Source organism: Tursiops truncatus, chromosome 3 (assembly GCF_011762595.2).
Source record: "Tursiops truncatus isolate mTurTru1 chromosome 3, mTurTru1.mat.Y, whole genome shotgun sequence".
Classification (NCBI taxonomy): domain Eukaryota; kingdom Metazoa; phylum Chordata; class Mammalia; order Artiodactyla; family Delphinidae; genus Tursiops; species Tursiops truncatus.
In genome coordinates this window covers 118,698,412-118,721,406 of record NC_047036.1, presented here as the reverse complement: position 1 = coordinate 118,721,406, position 22,995 = coordinate 118,698,412, and the positions used below count along the sequence as shown (strand labels likewise).

Here is a 22,995-nt window from a genome sequence, read left to right as displayed (position 1 = left end):
GTATGAGCAAAGATAGTCTTTTCAATAAAATGGTCTGAGTTGATTGGATATTCACACAGAAAAAAAGAACCTTGACCCCCTACTTCAAACCACACATCAGTAAATTTTAGACAGACTCAAGATCTAAATGTGAAAAATAAGACAATATAGCTTTTAGTAGAAAACTAAGCGGAAAATCTTCATGATTTGGGGGAAGGCAAAGATTTCTTATATAGGACACAAGCATTCTGCCACAGAGGGGAAAAACTGACCAACTGGATTATATTGATCTACAAATTAACACTTCTGTTATTAATACAAAATTAATTACTTTGTTCATCCAAAGACACTATTAGTAATGTGAAAGGGCAATTTTGATATTTTGTTCATTGTGGATTTTTAAAAATTTTGTCACGGTAAAATATACATGAAATTTGTCTTTTTAACCATTTTTTGAAGGTGCAATTCAGGGGCATTAAGTACATTCACATGGTTGGGCACAAATTAAAACTCTGTACCCATTAAACAACGGTGACATAAGAGGCTCCTGACCCCGCCCCCCATGGATGCACTGCGTATACAGGAACAGGTGAATCAATTTTCTCTCAGAGAAATCCAAAAACTAGTTGAGTAACTCCTACACACTGGTGACTGAGAAAAAAACCACATCAAGATGGGAAGGAAAGACTGAGAAACACTCTCCCCATAGACTCAGCCCCTGGCATAGCACTTTACAATTCGGAGGGAACCCTTAACTCCAAGCTTTGCCCAGGGGAACAAAGGATCTGGATCACAAATCATCTAGTGCCCCAGCTCTTAAGGCTGTCACCTGAGGTTCAGGTCCCCAAATCACCTAGCTCTGAGCGCCAATGGGGCTTGCATTCATAAATCCCACAAAACTATAGCAAATACATAAGCAGTTGTTACATGGGTGCATGAGGACTCTCCACGGCTATTACCAAGCCCCCAACTCCCAGCTCCGCTCAGAGAGATCAGACAAAAATGTCCATCCCTCAGTTTCTCCCTGGAAGTGATCAGACTTCCCCAGCTGCTTTCTGAGGTTCTGGCTTCTACGCAGCCTGCATGTGGGAACTGACAGGGATCCTCTTGGAAGCCCAAGAGAGCTGGGGGGCACATCCTCTACTGTCTCCCCACGGCTCACTCCAATACTAAAACCAAGTCACCAGCTTCTCCCTGGAAGGAACTTGTCCATACTTCTAGCACCCCAACTATTATGGCTACTACCCAAGGGACAGCCTCCCAAATTACCTAGCTCTGGGAACTGATGGGACTCAGCATGCATGAGCCCCCCAGGACCACGTGAAACAAAGAGGTGGTTCTCGTCTGTGGGAGTGCTTGTGCGCCCAAATATTCTCTCTGGCTCAGCACAGAGGGAGTAAACAAAAATACCCAGATCCCAGCTTCTTCCTGATAGGTGCTAGACTATACATATAATGTCCCGATTTTCCCAGCTGCTGCCTGAATGCCAGGCTTCCAATCAGCCTGCAGAGGGGGCTGAAACGGGAAGCAATGAGTAGTCCTCCGGGAACCTGAACAGGCACGTGGCATTTCCCATGTCTTTCATACACTGACAGATCTTGGCACATCCTCATCTACTGGGAACCACTAAGAACAAAGATGGTGGCTTGACTATGGAGAACAGTTTGGAGGTTCCTTAAAAAAAACTAAAAGTAGAGCTACCATATGATCCAGCAATCCCACTCCTGGGCATACATCCAAAAAAGATGAAAACTCTAATTCAAAAAGATACGTGCACCCCCCCCGCCATGCTCATAGCAGCACTATTTACAATAGCCAAGACACGGAAGCAACCTAAGTCTCCGTCAACAGAGGAATGGATATAGAAGATGTGGTGTATATATATATATATATATATATATATATATATATATATACATATAATGGAATATTACTCAGCTATAAAAAGAATGAAATAATGCCATTTGCAGCAACATGGATGGACCCAGAGACTATCATCCTAAGTGAAGTCAGTCAGACAGAGAAAGATTACTTATATGTGGAATCTACAAAAAAAGATACAAATGAACTTATTTATAAAACAGAAACAGACTCACATAGAAAACAAACTTATGGTTACCAAAGGGGAAAGGAGGAGTAAGGGATAAATTAGGAATCTGGGATTAACAAATACACATTATATATAAAATAGATAAACAACGAGACCTACTATACAGCATAGCATTTGTATCTTGTAATAATCTATGACTGAAAAGAATCTGAAAAAAATATATATGTAGTTGTATGGCTTGGACAATCACAAAGGTTTGAGAGGCAACTAGGAGCTCAAGGTGGGCTAACTGACTAGGCTCATCTCCTACACAAGTCTAGTCTGTCAAGGCTGAGAGAGATGGTTGTTTTATCTAATGTGTAGAAACAACACAGAGAGTCAAGGAAAATAAAGAAATAAGGGAATATGTTCCAAACAAAAGAATAAGATAAATCTCTAGAAACAATCTTAATGAAATGGAGATAAGTGATTTATCTGATAGTTCCACCTACTGGTCATAAAATGGTCACTAAGGTCAGGAGAGCAATGCATAAAGTGAGAATTTCAACAAAAGAAAATTAAAAATATAAAAAAGTGTCAAAGAGAAATCAGAGATAAAGAATACAATACCTAAACTGAAAAATTCAATAGAGGGATTCAACAACTGACTAGCTAAAGCAAAAGAAAAGATTAGTAAACTTGAAGATTTGATGATTTCCACTACCCTATCAAAAGAACAAAAAGAAAAAAGAATAAAAAGAGTGAAGATAGCTCAAAAGACTTACGACGTACTATTAAGTGAATGCATATAAATAATACAGATGTCTGAGAAAGAGAAGACAGAGAGAGCAGCAGAAAGATTATCCGAAGAAATAACGAATGAAAACTTCCCTAACCTGGAGAAAGAAACAGACATCCAGATTCAGGCAGCCCAAAACATACCTAAAGAGATTCACGATAGGACATGTTATAATCAAACTGTCAAGTGTTAAAGACAGAGAATCTTAAAAGCAGCTTGAAAGAGGCTACTTGTTATGTACAAGGGAACCCTTGTTCAGCATATTTTGCAGAGAAACATTTCAGGCCAGAAGGGAGTGGACGATGTATTCAAACTGATGAAAGAAAAAAACCTGCCAATCAAGAATACTCTACCTGGGACTTCCCTGGTGGCACAGTGGTTAAGAATCCACCTGCCAATGCAGGGGACATGGGATCGAACCCTGGTCTGGGAAGATCCCACATGCCGCGGAGTAACTAAACCCGTGCACCACAACTACTAAGCCTGCACGCCACAACTACTGAGCCCGCGTGCCACAACTACTGAAGCCCACGCACCTAGAGCCTGTGCTCCACAACAAGAGAAGCCACTGCAATGAGAAGCCCATGCACCACAACAAAGAGGAGACCCCGTTCACTGCAACTACAGAAAGCCCGCGCAGAGCAATGAAGACTCAGCGCAGCCAGAAAAAAAAAAAGAATACTCTACCCAGCAAAGCTGTCCTTCAGAATTGAAGGAGAGAGAGTTCCCTGGACAAACAAAAACTGAAGAAGTTCATCACCACTAGACTGGCTGGACAAGAAATGTTACAGAGAGTTCTTCAAGCTGAAAGAAAAGGACAGTAATTAGTAACATGAAAACATGTGGAAGCATAAAACAAACTGGTAAAGGTAAATATATAAATTCAGAATACTCTAAATTGTAATGGTGCTAGATAAATAACTTATAACTCTAGTATAAAGGTTAAAAGACTAAAGTACTTAAAATAACTGTAACTAAACTAATTTGTTAATGGATGCACAATATAAAAAGATATAAATTGTGACATCAGAAACATAAAATGTGGTAGGGAGTGTAAAAATGTAGAGCTTTTGTATGTGATGGAAGTTAAGGTGTTATCAGCTTAAAATAGACTGTTACAGGATGTTTTAATGTAAGCCTCATGGTGGCTACAAAATTTTAAAAACTATAGTAAATACAAAGAAGATAAAAAGAAAGGAATAAAAGCATACCAACATAGAATATTATGAGATCACAAAGGAAAAAAGCCAAAGAGGAGGAAAGAAACAAAGGAAATACAGAACAGCCAGAAAATAATAAACAAAATGGTAATAGTAAATCCACGCCCACCAATAATTAATTTAAATGTAAATTGATTAAATTCTCCAATAAAAAGACATAGAGCACCTGACTGGATAAAACGACGACAACTCCACCTATATGCTACCTACGGGAGACTCACTTTATCTTTAAGGACACACATAGACTGAAAGTGAAGGGATGGAAAGAGATATTTAATGCAAAGGGAAACCAAAAGAACGTAGGGGTAACCATACCTACACTGGGAAAAACAGACTTTAAGTCAAAAAAATGTAACAGGAGACAAAGAAGGTCATTATATTGATAAAGGGGTCAATTCATCAAGGGGATATAATAATTGTGAATATTTATGTATCCAATACCAGAGCACCTAACTATATTAAGCAAATATCAACAGATCTGAAGGGAAAAATAGACAGCAATACAATAATAACAGGGGACTTCAATACCCCGCTTTCAACAATGAATAAATCACGACAGACAGATTATCAATAAGGAAATATTGGACTTAACTTACAAGTTAGACCAGAGGGAACTTACATGTTAGACCAGAGGGACCTAGTAGACATATATAGAACATTCTATCCAACAGCAGCAGAATACACATCCTTCTCAAGTATGCATGGAACATTCTCCAGGACAGATCATTTGTTAGGCCACAAGTCTGGACAAATTTAAGAAGACTGAAATCATATCAAGCATATTTTCTGACCACAACAGTATATAACTACAAATCAATTACAAGAGGAAAACTGGAAAGTTCACAGAAACATGACTAAACAACATGTTTCTGAACAACCAATGGGTCAAAGAAGAAATGAAAAGTGAAATTAAAAAACAACTTGAGACAAATGAAAGTGGTAACATGATATACCAAAACTTAAGAGCTGCAGCAAAAGCAGTCCTAAGAGGGAAGTTTACAGCAAAAACACCTACACTAAGAAACAAAAAAGATCCCAAATAAACAATCTAACTTTACCCCTCATGGCAGTAGAAAAAGAATGAATGAAGCCCAAAGTTAGTAAAGGAAGGAAATAACAAAGATCAGAACAGAAATGAATGAAATAGAGACTAGAAAGACAATAGAAAAGATCAATGAAAGCTGTTTTTTTTGAAAAGAGCTGTTTTTTTTGAAAAGATAAACAAAATTGAAAAACTTTACCTAGACTAAGAAAAAAAAAATAGAGAGAGAAGATTCAAATAAATAAAATCAGAAATAAAAGGAGACATCATAACTGATAACACAGAAACATTAATGATCATAAAAAACTACTATGAACAATTATATACCAACAAATTAGATAACCTAGAAGAAATGGGTAAGTTCCTAGAAATATACAACCTACCAAGACTGAATCAAGAAGAAACAGAAAATATGAACAGAACAATTATCAGTAAGGAGACTGAATCAGTAATAAAAAAAAAAACCTCCCAACAAAGTCCAGGACCAGATGGCTTCACTGGTGAATTCTACAAAACATTTAAAGATTAATTAATACCAATCTTTCTCAAACTCTTGCCAAAAAATGAAGTGGAGGGAATACTTTCAAATTCATTTTACAAGGCCACTATTATCTAAATACCAAAGCCATATCAGGACATGACAAGAAAAGAAAATTACAGGCCAACAACCCTGATGGACATAAATGCAAAAATTCTCAACAAAATACTAGCAAACTGAATTCAACAGTACCTTAAAAGGATCATACACCAAGATAGAGTGGGATTTATTCCCGGGACGCAAGGATGGTTCAACATATGCAAATCAATAAATGTGATACACCACAATAATAAAATGAAGGATAAAAATCATAGGCAGACAAGAGAATCAGATTCACAGATGATTCCAATTTCAGAGCTAGCTGAGAAGTACTTTAAAATAACTGTGCTTGAGGACTTCCCTGGAGGTTAAGACTTTGTAACCACTGCAGGGGGCATGGGTTTGATCCCTGGTCGGGGAACTAAGATTCCACATGCCACACCACATGGCCAATAAATAAATAACTGTGCTTAAAATGCAAATTAAAACCACAATGAAATATCACCTCGCACTGGTCAGAATGGCTATCAACAAAGAGAACACACATAACAAATACTGGCGAGGATGTGGGGAAAAGGGAACCCTTGTACACTGTTGGTGGGAATGTAAATTGGTGCAGCCACTGTGGAAAACAGTATGGAAGATTCTCAAAAAACTAAAAATAGAATTACCATATGACCCAGCAATTCCACTCCTGGGTATATACCCAAAAAAAAAAAAACCCCACTAATTTGAAAAGATACATGCACCCCAATGTTCATAGCAGCATTATTTATAATTGCCAAGCCATGGAAGCAACCTAAGTGTCCAGCAACAGGTGACAGATAAAGAAGATGTGGAATATACATACAATGGAATACTACTCAGCCGGAAAAGAGAATGAAATTTTGCCGTTTGCAATAACAAGATGGACTTGGAGTAGGTGAAGTACAGGCTGAGAGAGCTTAGGGAACATACCCAAGATCACTCAGGCTATGAGTGGTAGAGCTGGGGCTTGAACTCAAACCTGTCTGAGACAAAGTCAGACTCTTACCCACTTTACTACGTAGCTTCTCTTGACTAGTTAACTAAAGACAAGCAGGTTCATCTGAAAAGTGGGGATAATAACAAGCAGACGATTTTGGAGCTTGAGGATGTGCATTCTTAGCTCTTTCAAAATTCCAGCTTTGGAGTCTTCAGGATCTACCAAGAGAACTCCATATTTTCCAAAGTGGAGAAAGATGGCATTGGTCATTTGATGGGAGTTCTCTTCACTTCTTCAAACTCAGTTGACAATGACTTATCATTTGAAGAGATATAAGGGCATTCATAATGAGGTTTGCTCATTACGGATTTTTTGTTGTTTTTGTTTTTGTTTTTGCAGTAGGCGGGCCTCTCACTGTTGTGGCCTCTCCCGTTGCGGAGCACAGGCTCCGGACGCGCAGGCTCAGCGGCCACGGCTCACGGGCCCAGCCACTTCGCAGCATGTGGGTTCTTCCCAGACCGGGGCACGAACCCGTGTCCCCTGCATCGGCAGGCGGACTCTCAACCACTGCGCCACCAGGGAAGCCTGCTCATTACGTTTTAAAATAACAGTAATTGTTGTTATTGCTTTGTTGTTGAGCTGCTCATAGATTACGTTTTAAAATAACAGTAATTGTTGTTATTGCTTTGTTGTTGTTGAACTGCTCATAGATTACGTTATAAAATAACAGTAACTGTTGTTATTGCTTTGTTGTTGTTGTAACTGCATTCAGAGTTTGGATCAGCAAGCCAGTGGCTCCAAAGACTTAATGCGCCTCCTTCAATGTTTAGCTTCTTACCAGGCGGTGCCTTAGGTCGTGAGGAGAGAGCAGTGCAGAGTCCTGTAAATTTGGAGCTGTGAATTATCACCGCATGAAAACACTGCCAGGCCTTTCAGTGTGAGTTTGTTCTACTCTGCTACAACCTGAGAAGAAACAGCCCAGGCACCATGACTGAAAAAAGAGACTGCCCATCAAAACAGTGCAAAGCAGACAAGTTTTCATTTATTTTCTTTGGAGAACTCCTGTTGGCAGCTGCACCCATTTGGTTAATGGAATATTCTTGACTCATTCAGCAGGCTCACTGAGGGAAAGGAGCCACGGGGACAGGGGCAGGATGGAGAGCTACGCTCGCTCTCCTTTGGCACGTTCTCCAAAAGTGGAGCCTTTTCGGCGACTCCCAAAGATAGCATGTTGACAGGATGGGCGTTAGAATCATGATGAAAGACTGGAGGAAACAGCATGAAAATAAGACACAGTCTCAAAGGGAAGGAAGTTAAAGGGTGGGGCCTCTTTGCCCTTGCCTGGCACCTTGCGGTGGGGCACGTGTGCAGTGAGGGGTAACAATGGTCAGCATCAGGCCCACCTCCAGGCTGACGACTTTTACACGAGGACCTGGCCTCACCTCTGCGTACCTCGCCTGCCCAGAGACTATTTATCCCACGAGCAAACTGGCTCATCCTCCAGGACCCCCGAGTCCTCAGTCCCACTCCTAGTGCTATTTGTGAAGGGCAGCGGCTTGCAGATCAGGAAAGCTCAGAACACGGATTCCCAGAGCCCATGAAAAGGCCTGCGGCCAGGAATTGTGCCTATCAACCATGTGCTGTATGACTTCATGCCCAGCCTCTCAATCTGTGTCCCTCACCTCTGAAATGAGAAGCTGACAATTTTTCACAGCATTCCAAAAACAACTCTAAGTGCCACTTAAAACCTGTGATAGATGTGGGAATTTTAACAAAGCTGTATTAGCAGGAACTTTTGGTTCCAGGTAGACCAAATCTCATTACAGTGAATATAACTACAACAAAAAATGATGCCAAACTCCCCCCAAGACCCATTTATTTCTAGCAATATTTAATACCATGTAACTCCAAGACAACCCAAGAGTCTGATAGTCCCTTGGAGTTTTTTCAGGTTGAATGTATTAATACACTGAAGAGAAAAACTCTTTAGTCAAATATTAACTTTTTCTACAAATTATTCCCAATGACTGACAATTGTACAGAGCTTTGAGATGTTTCATATCAAGACCTACGTCTCTCTCAAATACCATTATGACCATTTGTCATTTACATGCTATCTCTCTGTTCCTCTGACTCTGATCTCCCCAAGCCTGCCTTCCCTGTGCCCTCTATCTTGATACCTGCTCCATCTCGAAGTGGCATCTCTTGGCTCAAAGACTGTTTAAAAGATCTCTGGGTAGCGGATGTTCACTAGACACCTTGTGGTGACCATTACTCGATGTATACAAATATCGAGTATTTATGTCATATACCTGAAACTAATATGTCAATTAAACCTCAATTTTTAAAAAAGTGAATTTATGGTATGTAAATTATATCTCAATAAAGCTGTTAATTTTTTTTTTTTTTTTAATTTTAGGATCTCTGAAATTCAATTTGGGAAGGACTGCCTGACCCCAGGGATATCCCCTCACTCTGGGTTCTGGGTTTGGTTAGCTGAAAAGCTTTGCTGGGACCTACCAAGCCCATAGGCTATGACACACCCCTAAGGAGGACAGTTGAGCCACTCGCAAGCACACAGACACACACATCTGCATAAGGAACAGTTTTAAATAATTCAATTCCACCAAGTCCAACCTCCCTCCCAAGATATCGAACACACACGGGCAATGAGAGTAATTTCCCAAGTTGAAGTAGAAAGAATAAAGTTAACTAAAAAATGATAAGGAAGGAGTTAATTTTCCAACAGTAATCAGCTTCCAGGAATATGAATACAAACAACTCCATTCAAGAGAAAACAATCTTTCTTTTTTCTTGCAAAATAGGAGTTTTGCCCCACAGTATTATAAACAAAAAACTAGCCATCCATGAGGACAGAGGAAAAACACTATAGACTTCGCCATTCTCCTGTTTTGTTTATTCTACCTGAGAAAAAGGGGCATGAAGTCACATGAACTCCTGCACTCTAGGGCCTAAAACGTTTTTTCAATTGCATTTTATGTCAAACAAACAAACTTTCTGAAGCACGGCCATTTGCTGGAGAAGAACGTAAATCTGGACTTAATCAGCCTCAGATGACCCTCGGGATTGTCCGACATGACCATGAATGGAAAATTACTAAGCCCCAGAAGGTATTAGTGTGCACGGCTGTGGATCTGCTCAACTGGAGACTTTCTCTTTCCTTTATAGATGGATTTTGTCCCTTGGACACCTAAAGCTTGAAGGGGTAGCTGTAGGGCTATCCAATGGGGCCAAGGGAAAGGGATGAGGATGAGGGGGGAGAGAGAGAGCTTCTGAGGTCACCCAGTTCTCAACAGAAATGGGAAGCAACACATGGGAGTTCCCTGGTGGTCCAGTGGTTAGGACTCTGTGCTCTCACTGCCGAGGACCCGGGTTCAATCCCTGGTCAGGGAACTAAGATCCCACAGGCTGCGTGGCGTAGCCAAAAAAAAAAAAAAAGGAAATGAGAAGCAAGACTTACCAGTTACCAAGCTGACCACAAATATATCAAAGCTTTCCCCTGGGACACTCTACTCTGCCCTCCATCAATATACAGAACCCTGTTGCAAGTGGAGTCTTCCAAAAGGATCTCCTCCAAAAGCAGATGTACATACACCCTCAGAACAGAAGGATGCAGTTCACCTCCTTTGATCAGCGCCCTCTACTCTTGTCTGTGGGCTCAGAAGACTCTGGAACAGAAAAGGTACAGGCTGGGGGAAGTAGCATGGGTTTTCCTACTTTTGCTCAAATGTCCAGGACTCACTCCCCGAGACTGTTAAGGTCATGAAAAGCAAGGAAAGGCTGAGCCACTGGAAGACCAGAGGAGCCTGGGGAGACAGGACAACTGAATGCAATGTGGATTGGATTCTGGAGTTGAGCTAATAGTAATGTACCCATGTCTCCTAGTTTCTCAGTTTTGACAAATGCACCATGGCAATATAAGATGTTAAACATGGGGGAAACTGGGTGAGGGGTATATGAAAACCCTCCGTACCTCTTCGCAGCTTTTCTTTAAACCTAAAATTATAGCAAAATAAAAAGTTTTAAAAATACAAATTCTGAGAAAGTAAAATCCATGATGATGGTACAGCATGGAAACCTTGTAGCAAGAGCAACAGCACAGCAGACGCCTCACAAGTGTTTATGATATGCTGGGCACTGAGCCATGCCCTCGACGGAGAGTACATACTGAACCCTCTCAACAACTCTATGACATGAACCCTATCTTCCTCCCCTGTTCCTAAATGAGGGAACTGAAGATTAGAGAGGTCAGGTAACGAACCCAAGGCCACAAAACTGGTAGGGGGCAGAGGCACAATTCAGACCTAGACAGAATAACTCCAAAGACTGTTTCTTACTTGCCATTTCCACAGCACCTCCCATTTCATCTCTTTCCTTCACAAGATGGGGAAACACTTCCTTGAATGGTAACTCAAAGAGATAAGATAGTATATAATAAAGGCACAAAAATATTAGGGCTCTCATTCCAAAGAGGAAGATTAAGAGATGGGCTCTGTTTCCTTCCTGCCCCCTTCCAAGTCACCACCATTTGTAGTCATGCGTTAAAAACATGGTGAACACGTTACTATTTAAACACGGTAAAGCCACAAAGAAGGATCTAAAATAGAAATCAAAACCCTCCCTGAACACCCAACCTCTAGTTCTAATCATCAGCATAAGAAGGGGTATGTTTAAGGTCCATAAAAACAAGAGTTCATGCACAGAGAGAATACAGATTTGTTCACCAAATCCTTGAAGATGAGAACCCTGGTAGCCCTGAGAACTTTATAGGAGTAATTTTATAAATAAACAAAAGCCAGATTTAGCATAAAGTGAACTCCTAAAACTCTCTCTCTGGGGAGTTGGCATGAACAGAAAAGGTAAAAGCTCTCCGGAGGGTTTAAGATGCATTCCTGGCTGATGAGCCCTTGCAGGCTGTTGAGAGAAGCAGCATCCCCATGTTTCAAAATTATCATGAGAGAGCTGAGCCATGCTCCCCCGGGAGTCAGTAAAGTTCACTGAAGAAATAATGAAGTTACATATTAGTTAGGAATCTTTTCAGCTGCAAATAACAGAAAACCTAATAATGGCATTACCCCTGTTGGGACATTTATTCTTCACTTACAAAAAGTCTGGAAATTGATGATCTCAGAGTTCATTCAGCAACTCAACAATTTTGGGAAGGCTGCAGGTCTGTCTTTCCATCCTTCTGCTTAATCATACCCAGCGTGGAGAGAGGCTTTTTGTGCTTACATTTTTCAATTCCTGATGTCAAGATAGCTGCCACTGCTCCAGGCATCACCATCCCATGCTTTCTCTTCACAAGGGTCCACTGATCTGGGAAGAAAATCCAACCTAGTAGCACTCAGTAGATTTCTCTTTAGGTCTCAATGGCCCAACTAGGTTTGGTCCCTTTTATGGGCTGAAGGTAGCACCCCCCCCAGCCCCCACCCCCAATTCATATGTTGAAGCCCTAACCCCAGTATCTCAGAATGGCGCTGTACTCCAGACATGGCCTTTAAAGAGGTGATTAAGTTAAAATAAGGCCATTAGGGTAGGCCCCGATCCAGTCTGACTGGCGCTCTTATAAGACAAGGGGATTTGGCACACCGAGGTGTATCAAGGATGCTGCACTCAGAGGAAAGACGAGGAAGGACACATCAAGAAGGCAGCCATCTGCAAGCCCAGGGAGAGGCCTCAGGGGGAAGTGATCCTGCCAGCACCCTGAGCATGGCCTTCTAGTCTCCAGGCTGGGAGAAATAAATTTCTGTTGTTTAAGCCACCCGGTCTGTGGTGTTTTTTATGGCAGCCCGAATGAACTAACACAGTCCCCTAGCTGCAAAAGGTCTCTGAAAGGGAGACTTAGGAAAGGAAATGGGACAGCATGACTGTCTTAGGCTGGCACTCTCACCCCATACAAAACCAGTGTTCCCGGCACACGAAGGCATAAAGGGTTGTGGTGGTAACTACTGGGTAGGCAACTAACAATATTATTTATCACAACTCTTGAGTAGAAAGAGCTGGATTACAACCTGTGCTACTGAGCAATGACCATGAGTAAGACACAGAGCTTGAGTTCAGTAAAATGAATATAATAATTTATAGTTATTCTCCTTTTGACCCCTCAACTCTGAAATTCTAAATCTGAGGGGGCTCTCCTCAGAAAGGACTTCGTTTCTACAGCAAATGAAAACACACAGAGTACCTATTCCTAAAATGCAGCTAACTTACAATATTTTCGGTTCTGTTCCCATTTTCACTTACTCAATAGCTCATTTCCTGCAAGAATGGATTCAACAAATGTAAATCTCCTTTTCTTACATTTTCAAGGCCCCAGGAACTGAAGGCCCCTGAATGAGTTGTAAACATATGAATGCAGGCACACTCCACAAAATGAAAGGCCCACCACTTCCCTATTAGATTATAAACTTCCTGAGGGCAAATACTGTTGATAATCGTTTCTGTGATCCCAGAGGCCACTACACAAAGTGGCCACAGAGGGCTCCTGGACTCAATGAATGGAAAACACAGCCTCTGGAAATCCATCTTAGGATTCATTGGTTTCACAAAGACCTAGCCAATATTAGCAATTAATTTGTGCTTCTTTCGTGAAGATGGGTCTCAGTGTCCTTAAAGTTAGTCAAGGATCAAATTATTTTCTTCTCGAAAGAGCTTCACATATTGGGAAAGCCATCATTACGGAATGGTAAGTGTTCTTATGTTAAGAAGTTTCATTTTTTAAAGTGCTAAGAAAAGATACATTAGTTAATGAATAGTATGAAACAACTGGCTATGTGAGAAAGAAATTTGCCCTCTATTGTATCATTTATTCTTCCCCCCCCCCAAATTTTAGCAGGATTAAAGATTTAAATGTAACAAATAGAAAACATGAGTGATTTTTTAAAAAATCATAGTTTATGTTAGTTTCTGAGCATGTCCAGAAGAAAAAAAAAGAGAGAGAGAGAATTGACAAGTTTGCCATTAGAATAATTTTTCACATATTAGCTGGAAAAAAATAACAAACACAACCAAATGGCAATTGATACAAAGGGGAACTACTGATAAATACTTGGGACAGAAAAGGATTATTTTCCTTTATTTATAATGAGATTCTCAACTCATTAAGATGCAGATAAATAATATAATAGGAAAATGGTCAAGTTTACATGAGCAGGAAGTTCATCAAACAATGCTCATTTATCTGGGAGTAAGGCTGGATGCCTACTCTGAAGGAAATATTAATTTAAATAATAATAAAATACACTTGTTTTAAGGTCGACAGCGTTAAAAAGTTTGATTTTACAGGTATTTGTGACGGTGTAGGTAATCAGGCATTCTCATACATTAATTCTGGACTTTAAACTGGTATGACCTTTCTGAAGGACAATTTGACACCTGTCAAAATGTTAACTTCCCAGACCCTTTAATCCAAAAAATACACCTCTAAGTGGAAGTTACTCTGACTTGAATATGGATATAGGTAGCATTGTTTGTAATAAAGCAAAACAACCTAAATATTCATTAACAGGAAGCTGTTAAATACGTTAGTACCGGGCTTCCCTGGTGGCGCAGTGGTTGAGAGTCCGCCTGCCGATGCAGGGGACACGGGTTCGTGCCCCGGTCCGGGAAGATCCCACATGCCGCGGAGCGGCTGGGCCCGTGAGCCATGGCCGCTGAGCCTGCGCGTCCGGAGCCTGTGCTCCGCAACGGGAGAGGCCACAACAGTGAGAGGCCCGCGTACCGCAAAATAAAAAACAAAAACAATATATACGTTAGTACCTTCACACAATGGAACGCTCTAGAGCACTTTTTTTTAATGAGTAAATCTGAATTTATTGAAATGAAAAACAGTCAAAACAAAGCGAAAAAAAGCAAGTGGTAGAACAAGATGTCCAATTTGCTCTCATTTGTGTTAAAAATACATATAGATTTGTACGCTCGTATGTGCCGAGAACGTTTCTGGAAGGATATACAAAATGCTGTGAACTGTGGTTACGTCTGGAAATGATTCTTTTGAAATTACTACCGTGATTGTGTATTGCTTTAGCAATAAAAAAAAAATACAGTGAAAATACAAAACGTCCCACGTTGCTTCCTCTGAAATTCCTCAAATGGGAAAAAATAAGCTAAAAATGTTAGGACTTATCACTTCCTCCTAAGTGTGGGCTTTTGGAGAGAGAGGGACAGGGAAATGCCCAGACGGAGAGGAATCTCTTGGATGAATCTTTCAGAGCTCAATTTGAAATGGAATGTTCTGAAACCCCCTGAGTGTGGGTGAGGAAGGGGCTAAAGGGCTGAGGAGCTGAGGCAGGGATCCTGCCCTCCAGCACCTATTACCCCCCAACCCACCGGCCCCTCGCCCACTTGGGTCGCCAGCGCCACACTGCTTAGGAAAAGCAGCGGGACTTGGTTCCTTAATCTCTTCGAGACCTTAGAATTAAAGTCAGCTAGGGAGGGAAGGAGAAGGGGTGGGTGAAGGAAGGCCCCCTGGGAAAGAGATCAAACAGAATGGAAGCATCTCTGACTTCTGGGTCACAAGCCACTTAGAACAAACGCACCCTCTCCTACAGCCCACCCTGGGCGCCAGCGCTGGAAGCCAATTCTGAGTGATTTAGGAAATCGGCCCAGCCCCCGGGGCGGGCAGGAAAGGAGCGATTAAGGGCGAGCGGGAGAAGTGAGGCTTCCTCGGGAATGAGCGCATTTGGAAGCGAGGCAGGAAGGGGGCAGGAAGCTGCTCTCATAAAACAATCTGACAATTATGTGTCAGTCTAGGAGAAGGGCTCTGGAAATTATGGGGTTACCGTGCCACACTCCCCGGCCCTCCCCCTGCGATGCCCTCACGGCTGCAGTGAGCTGCAAGAGGAAATTATATTTGGGGCCAGGTGTTTGTTGCCCTACGTTCAGGTTCAACCTGGGACTGAGCAGTTACACTCACATGCTGAGGGACACAAGTCCCTGATGCCCTTGACAAGCACGGTGGCCACACTGACTCCAGCTGGCCTGGCATGCTGGGACTGCGATGACCATTCCTGGCACTTACCAAATGCTCACTGGAGCCAGGCGCATCACCTATGTTAACTCGCACGACAACCCTCCAGGGGATACTGAGACCCAGAGAGGCTCCGTGACCTGCCACAGACAACTAGCTAGGGGTGGCAGAGCAAGGATCTGAACCCCAGTATTCTGCCTCCAGAGACCCACACTCAAAATCCAGTTGAAAACATATGTTACAGGTATTTTTCATAAGAGCATCCGGAACCACTGGTAGAAAGAGATTCCTAAGCAGACTTCTACCCAAACACAGGTGCTGCCTTCTCCTTGTCCATCATTCATTCATCCATCCATCCATCCATCTATTCATTCCTTTCTTTCTTCCTTCCTTATATTTTTTAAGTACCAATGGTATGACCGACCAGCAGAGTTAGGTACAAGACGCACTCCTGCTTCTGAAGACAATGAGAAGACACATTTTACAGACTTAAGAGTCCAAATACCTTTGCAGTCTCCTCCTGGGCCTCAATACGATACTTTTAGGTCCATCCTGGGTTTGCCTGGAGCAGACACATTCCTTCAAAGGCTCAGGACCAGGAACTTTTCCCAGCGCACACATTTGACAGAGTCCTGGCAGATTCCGGCCTCTTGCCCACCACCCCCATTTCAGAGGGGATGCTCTGGGAGGTGGCAGGACATTTGTTCAGGGGCCGGGGGCGCGGGATGGACAATCTGACCTTTCCCTCATGGGCTGAGAAAAGTGCGGCTCTTAGAAGCTCCTTCACGGCACCTAAGAGGAGTTCAGCAGAGCAGCGGTCAAGTGTCCTGACTCCACCAATCACTCACTAGCTGTGTGACCCTGGGCAAGGTGCTTCACCTTTCTGAGCCTGTCTCGTAAAGTGAGACTGTCATGAGGATTAAATGAAACAACATGCCGGGTTTGAGCGGGAGTGCTTCCCAGGACGTGGTAAACGTTCACTGAGTCTTGGCTATGACCCTGAGGGTGTGTGCTGGGTGTGGTGGAATCAGCCAGTCCTGCTCCCACTGCCTCCTCTATTACAAAACAGGCAAAAAGGCCAACAGAAATGCTTTACTTCCTCCCTAGCTCAACTGCACCATACCCAAATCGCATCTTTATGAAATGAACTATACCTGGTCACATGATTATTTCCTCATCGCACACTTATTAATTACTTGCAAACGCTAAGGCGGACAATATGCACCGTAGGTAAAAAACCAAGGCCTCGAGAGCTGGACTTCTGGGGTCAGATCCTATCCCTGCCACTTGGGCAAGTTACTGAACGTCTCTGAACCTTAAACACCTCATCTGTAAAAACAGGGATAATAGAGATAATTCTTATCCCATCGGGTAACTGTGAGCATCAAATGGAAAGATGTAGTGTCATCTGTGCCTGGCTTCAGGTAAGGACCCACTAAGCGACAGCCACGTTTGTTGGTGCTGCCGCACTGCAAACTGAACATGCAAAACAGACGTGACTTATGAGATAAGATGAACGGTGCTCATGGTCTTTAGCACATAGACGGAGCTAGAGAAAGCAGAACCTACATGCCAGTTAGAATAAATGTCTGGATGAAATAGCAACTAGAACACAGAATTGAGAAGGCACCATTAAAATCTCTTCGTTTTCTGTAAATTTCATTGAGATACTACTGTCTAGTGAAGAAAAAAGAAGGTAGAAAATGGTGGTAGGTGGTAAAGGGCTCCCAGAGGCTTAAAATTTGCAGTTGTATGTTAACTGGTTCAGTGAAAGGAACTTCCAATGCAACTATTTCCAGAGACTACTTCTTAGGGGTGAGGATTTACCCCCTTTCTCTGGGCAGCTCCTTCCCTAGCATCTGCCATTTCATAAGGAGACCGCTAGGTAACAAATATCCCCTCACCACTCCAAAATTTCTGCCATAAGTAGAGCCCCTTCAGTGCTTCTGTTGTCTTATAATTGTTTAAAATAGTATTTTGTGTGCATTTAACTATTCATTCTTCATATTCCTTATCTATAGTAACTGTAAGCTTTTATTTATTTTCATTCGCACACCTGCCCTGGTGTCCTGCGCATAGTAAATATGCAAATAAGTTCTTACTCCCTGACAAATCTTACCTGGAATCTCTAAATGTCCAACGTTGACTGGTTTGCAAACAGTCCTGAGCACCACTCAAATAAAAACTAGAAGGGGCCAGGAGGGGGCAGTGATGGGGCAGAGCTTACCAGAGACAGGGAGATGCCGGTTATTATCCTAGATGACTTCAGGACAAACGGAAAACATTTGGATTTAGCCCAGGAGAGGGTGCTACCTACTTCTAAGACAATCTCGCCAAGAACGCTGGGCAGGGCCTGTCCCCTGAAGTGAGGCTGGGGTTTGGGCTTCTAAGCAGCCCTTTTACCAGTGCGGCGAGGGGAAAATGCTCTGACTCCCCGTGTCCTCCGCTGATACAACAACCTCTTCTTCTAAATTGGACGACAGTTAGGAGTCTAGGGAGCATGAACATATCAGCAAAACAGTAGCAAAGCTTCTCCTTTTGTTCCAAGCATTTATCCAAGCAGCTTACTGGGCTCTGGATAACATTTTAAAAAAGCCCATCACCACTCTACCACCAATACATACTCTAAGGGGTTTTTTTAAAAGGCCCTGAGAGGGACTTTCCTGGTGGCGCAGTGGTTAAGAATCCTCCTGCCAATGCAGGGGACATGGGTTCAAGCCCTGGTCTGGGAAGATCCCACATGCCGCGGAGCAACTAAGCCCATGCGTCATAACTACTGAGCCTGCATGCCACAACTACTGAAACCCGTGCGCTCTAGGGCCCGCATACTGCAACTACTGAAGCCTGCACGCCTAGAGCCTGTGCTCAGCAATGAGAGAAGCCACCACAATGAGAAGCCCACGCACTGCAACGAAGAGTAGCCCCCGCTCGCCGCAACTAGAGAAAGCCCGCACACGGCAACAAAGACCCAACGCAGCCAAAATATTTTTTTAATTAAATTTAATGAAAAAAAATTTTTTTTAATTAAATAAATAAAAGGTCCTGAGAAAAGAAGGGAAGTGTTAAACGTAGGGGTAGGTGGTTAGAGATCATGGGATATTGAATAAACCCTAAATTTGGACCTTCTCCCAGCCCTTATATAAGGTATCATTCTATTTCCAACGATATTCAAAGTCCCTTTTGTCTTTGTGGTGGAATAACTTCTCTGGAGTCTGGGATCCAGAAGGCTGGCCTCTACATTCTTAGTTGCACCCCTGATCCTTTCTCCCCAAAGCCTTCAGCTCACTAGGCCCAGACCTTAAACAGGAAACACTGCTAGCATATTCTCAGCAATAAGGTGGGATTTTTGCTCATAATCCCCTTTAAACGATACACAGATCACTCACCTGCTTCTCATCTGTCTTTTGACAAGGCAGATGTCCGCCTTGAACAGAAACCCCAATTAACAAAGTAGTAAGCGAACAGGAAATAAACTGAATGTTACGTTGTGGCACCTGAGGGGAACCTGAGTTTAAAAAGCTTGATCCTGTTGGTGGGAGTATAAATGCAGAGGACACTGCTTACATATTTAACATACCCATTCACCCAGCAACTCCAAGTCTATGATTTACTCCTACAGATACATTGGTCCATATGCACAAAGATATACATACAAGTGAAACTGTTCACCAATGTTTATCATGGCAAAACTCTGGAAGAAATGGCCATTAACAGGAGACTGCTTAAATTAATTGTGGGACACCTGCTGTACAATGGGACACCATGCATCAGACAGAAGTCAATGTGTAGATGCTGATTTGGAAGGATGTTTATAATTATTATTTAATTTAAAAAACAAAGTATACTATGGTGTATGTAATATGTTCCCATTTATGTTATACATATATACATTTATGGATATACTCACTTTTTTTAAAAAAAAGAAGGGCTCTACACATATGGAAAAGTTCTATAAGGGTGTCCCCAAAGCTTTTGTGACTTTGAAGTAGTGGGACTGGGGGTATGGGGCACATTTTCTCATAGACGGTTTTGACTTTTTTACATGTGTTACTTCTGTGATCATAAAAACCAGTCTCCAGGAGTGGTGGGCGCCCCTCTCACCTGCCTTTAGAAACTCTGTTGGCTTTATTCATCTATACCTAGAGTCCAGGTGACAGAAACACAAAAGTGGAGGACAATGGCATGGGACGGACAAGTTCCTGTGGCTGAGGGGACATGAGTTCAAACCACATTAGGTATGACACCATTGTTTTCACTTTTTGGTTCTCGGGTAGTAAGTGATGCACACTACACGAGGCTCTTATGAAGGATGATCTTAATGATACAATGCAGTATCCTGGGGAGACTAAAGATTGGTGACTCGGCAGGAACGGGTACATTGTTCTCCTCAGCTGAGAACGACACTGTGCCCTGAGCCCTCTAGTTCAAGGAAAGATTAGATATGGTTGTATGAGCTGGGATGAGGCTCAGCTGTGAGGACCAGAAAATCTCAAGTAACAGCACCTTAAATATGACAAAAGTCCTTTTTTTCCCTCATATAAAAGGCCTCAGGGGAGTTTCCTGGCGGCCTCGTGGTGAGGATTCTGGGCTTTCACTGCAGAGCTTTCACTGCCGTGGCCCAGGTTCAATCCCCGGTCGGGGAACTGAGATCCCACAAGCCACGCAGGGGCTTGCTTACTTCATTCATTCATTCATTCATTAAAAATTTAAAATTGAAACAAAGGCCTCAACGACAGGGCACAGTGGGCTACGCCTTCTCTCTTGCTGCTTCTTCGTGCATGGCTTCAACCTCATGGGGCAAGATGGCAGCTTCTACATTTCAGGGAGCGGGATGGAGGAAGACGTGAAGAAGAAGGGGCAAAGTATGTACACATAATGCCTCCTAAGTGGGATTTCTGGAAGCTGCCACCAGGCACTTTTACCTACTCACATTGGCCAGAACTCAGTCCTATGGCCTACCTAGCTGCAAGGGAAGCTGGGAAATGTCGTCTTAATGCCAAGTAGCTATACGCACATCTTAAAACTGGGGTGTCTATGTTATTACCACAGAAGAAGGGAAGAGTAGATCCTGGGAGATGGTTAGTGGTTTCTCCAACACTGATCTAACCTACTTTCCCTTGCCCCCGAACCTACTTTTCAAAGATAAGTATCATCTCACCGAATGGCATAGGTAAGGAAAAGTACCGTGCTTTGCCATATACCTACCTTTATAAGCTTAGAAAAAATGTTTTGCTAATATTTTAAGAATGAAAGGACAGCAAAATGTGCTGGAGTTTCACTCACCTGTTTCTCCCATCTCTGAACCCAGCTCTATAATCTTGAACATGAATGGGATATACTAACTCTTGGGGACAGAAACGATGTCACTCCCATGAAACTTCCACAATAAACGTCCGCAGAATACAGTACAACTGGTTGGTGATGTAATTCGGAGACTATTTCCTGTGAATAAGATGATATGCACTGGAATAGAATACTATTTATACTATGGGAAAAGCCCGTGGGGCATCAGATTTAGAATCAAGGAAAGAGGAATTCATCAGCTGATTAAACAGGATCCCTGGGGACCACAGACAGCAGTGTTAACAGTCATAAAGGACTTGGGACTTCAGAGATGCCCAAGTTTAAGAAGGACTAATTCCTCTTGTAGAGAAGATAGTGGCAGCTCTCCAGGCATTCCTATCGGACACCCATCTTCAGAGCCACCAAAGACTGGTGGTTCAGGGAGTCTCTGCCACGAGGGACCTGAAGCGTCCCTGCCCCTGTTGTATCTGTCACTTACAGCAGGTTCCCAGACACGCACGGGACAGCTCTTCACTAGGAATTACAATTAGGATGCTTTTGTGTGTCCCAGCCTACGGGCCACCAGTTAGCAGTAAAAAGCCAAATGTTTAAACCCAAAAGTGAACCTCCATGTTGTGGCTTTCTGTCTTGTTAAAAACAAGTCACTTTATGGTTCCTTGATCAAGAAATAGCATAAGAGTATAGAGACAAAGGAAGAGAACAGTGACATGAAGGCAACAGACTAAGCCAGCCCCCTGAGGATGACTCAGAGAGGTGGGAATCAGAGACTCCAATGCAGGAGCATTGCTCCAGACTTGCAGATTTGAGACCACTTCGTTTCAGCATCTGTGTAGCTGGACACTGGCCCCACGTTTGGCCCATGTTCTTAGGCCCTTGGCTAGTGGGGACTCAGTGGTCATCATGCCAGCGAATGTGTCAAGCTAGGACTCCACCCACTGCCTACTGGGTCTGGGCCCTACAGGTTCTATTTAGGTGCTGAAACCTAAGACATGACCCCAAATCGACTCCTGAGTTCTTCCCAAACCTGCATCTCCCAGTCTTCTCCATCTCACTAAACGACCAGGGTCTTCTGCTAAGTGCTCAGTCTGAAAGCTCCCTCTCTCACACCCCACCTCCAAACCATCAGCCAATCCCACTGGCCCTGCCTTCAAAGCCTATCTGGAACCTGACCACTTCTCACCACTCCCACTGGTCTAGGAGACTCCCCCTCTCACCTGAGTTACTATGAAGCCTCCTAACTCGCCGCTCTCCTCTCACCAACCCCCTTCACCTTGGAAATCCTAAGCCGAGTCAGGGCACCCCTTGGTTCTAGACCCTCTGGGGGCCTCCCCATTTCACGAGGAGTAAAAGTCCACATCCATCGCAGCCTCCAAGTCTTCCCCTCCCACCTCACCGCCGCACCTTTCCCTGGCTGTGCTCCAGCCCCCTCCCCCCGCCGCAGGCCAGGCAAGCACCACTACTGCCCACATTGCTCTCCCTCCAGCCGCCAGCCAAGTCTGCTCCTACACTCCCGGCGAGGTGCTCTCGCATGCCACCCCCCCCCCACCCCCCGATCAGAAACCTTCCCCAACTACCCCTTTACCCTACTTTACTTTTCTTCGTAGTATTTATCCCCACTTGACAGAATATGTATTTACTGGTTACTGTCCATCTCTCTCCACTGAAACAAGTTCCACGGATACAGGATATTTTCTCCCTAGAACAGTGCTTGGTACAGAGCGAATACTTGAAGAACAAACGATGTTGCACACTGCTCAGCTCACAGGCGGCACAAGACCAAACAAACAGCCCCAAGGACGATAGAAAACCCAGTCATCTATATGAAAATGCGTCATGCCTTTTTCCACAACTAACCTTTTCATTTTTTCCATAACAAACCCATTAAAAAGCGAAGGAGAAGGAAAGTTTCTATTTGTTGACTGAATGAGGGGGAAAACCATTTACTGAGCACCTATTATGTCTCAGGCACTATTCTGGTTCTGGAGTATAGAGTCAAGATAGGAAAGCTCCTTGTTTTGTGGAGTTTATGCTACAGAGGGAACAGGGAGGCAGAGGTCCAAGCTGAAGAAGCTGGAAAGAATACCATCAAGAA

General features: G+C 43.1%; 1 non-coding gene across 1 annotated transcript; it reads left to right on the top strand.

Annotated features, from left to right (window-relative positions):
- Window positions 1–9,951: 9,951 nt before the first annotated feature.
- TRNAE-CUC (transfer RNA glutamic acid (anticodon CUC)) lies at window positions 9,952–10,024 on the top strand. The gene has a single exon. It is a non-coding gene; the product is annotated as a tRNA-Glu (tRNA).
- The last annotated feature ends 12,971 nt before the right edge of the window (window positions 10,025–22,995 follow it).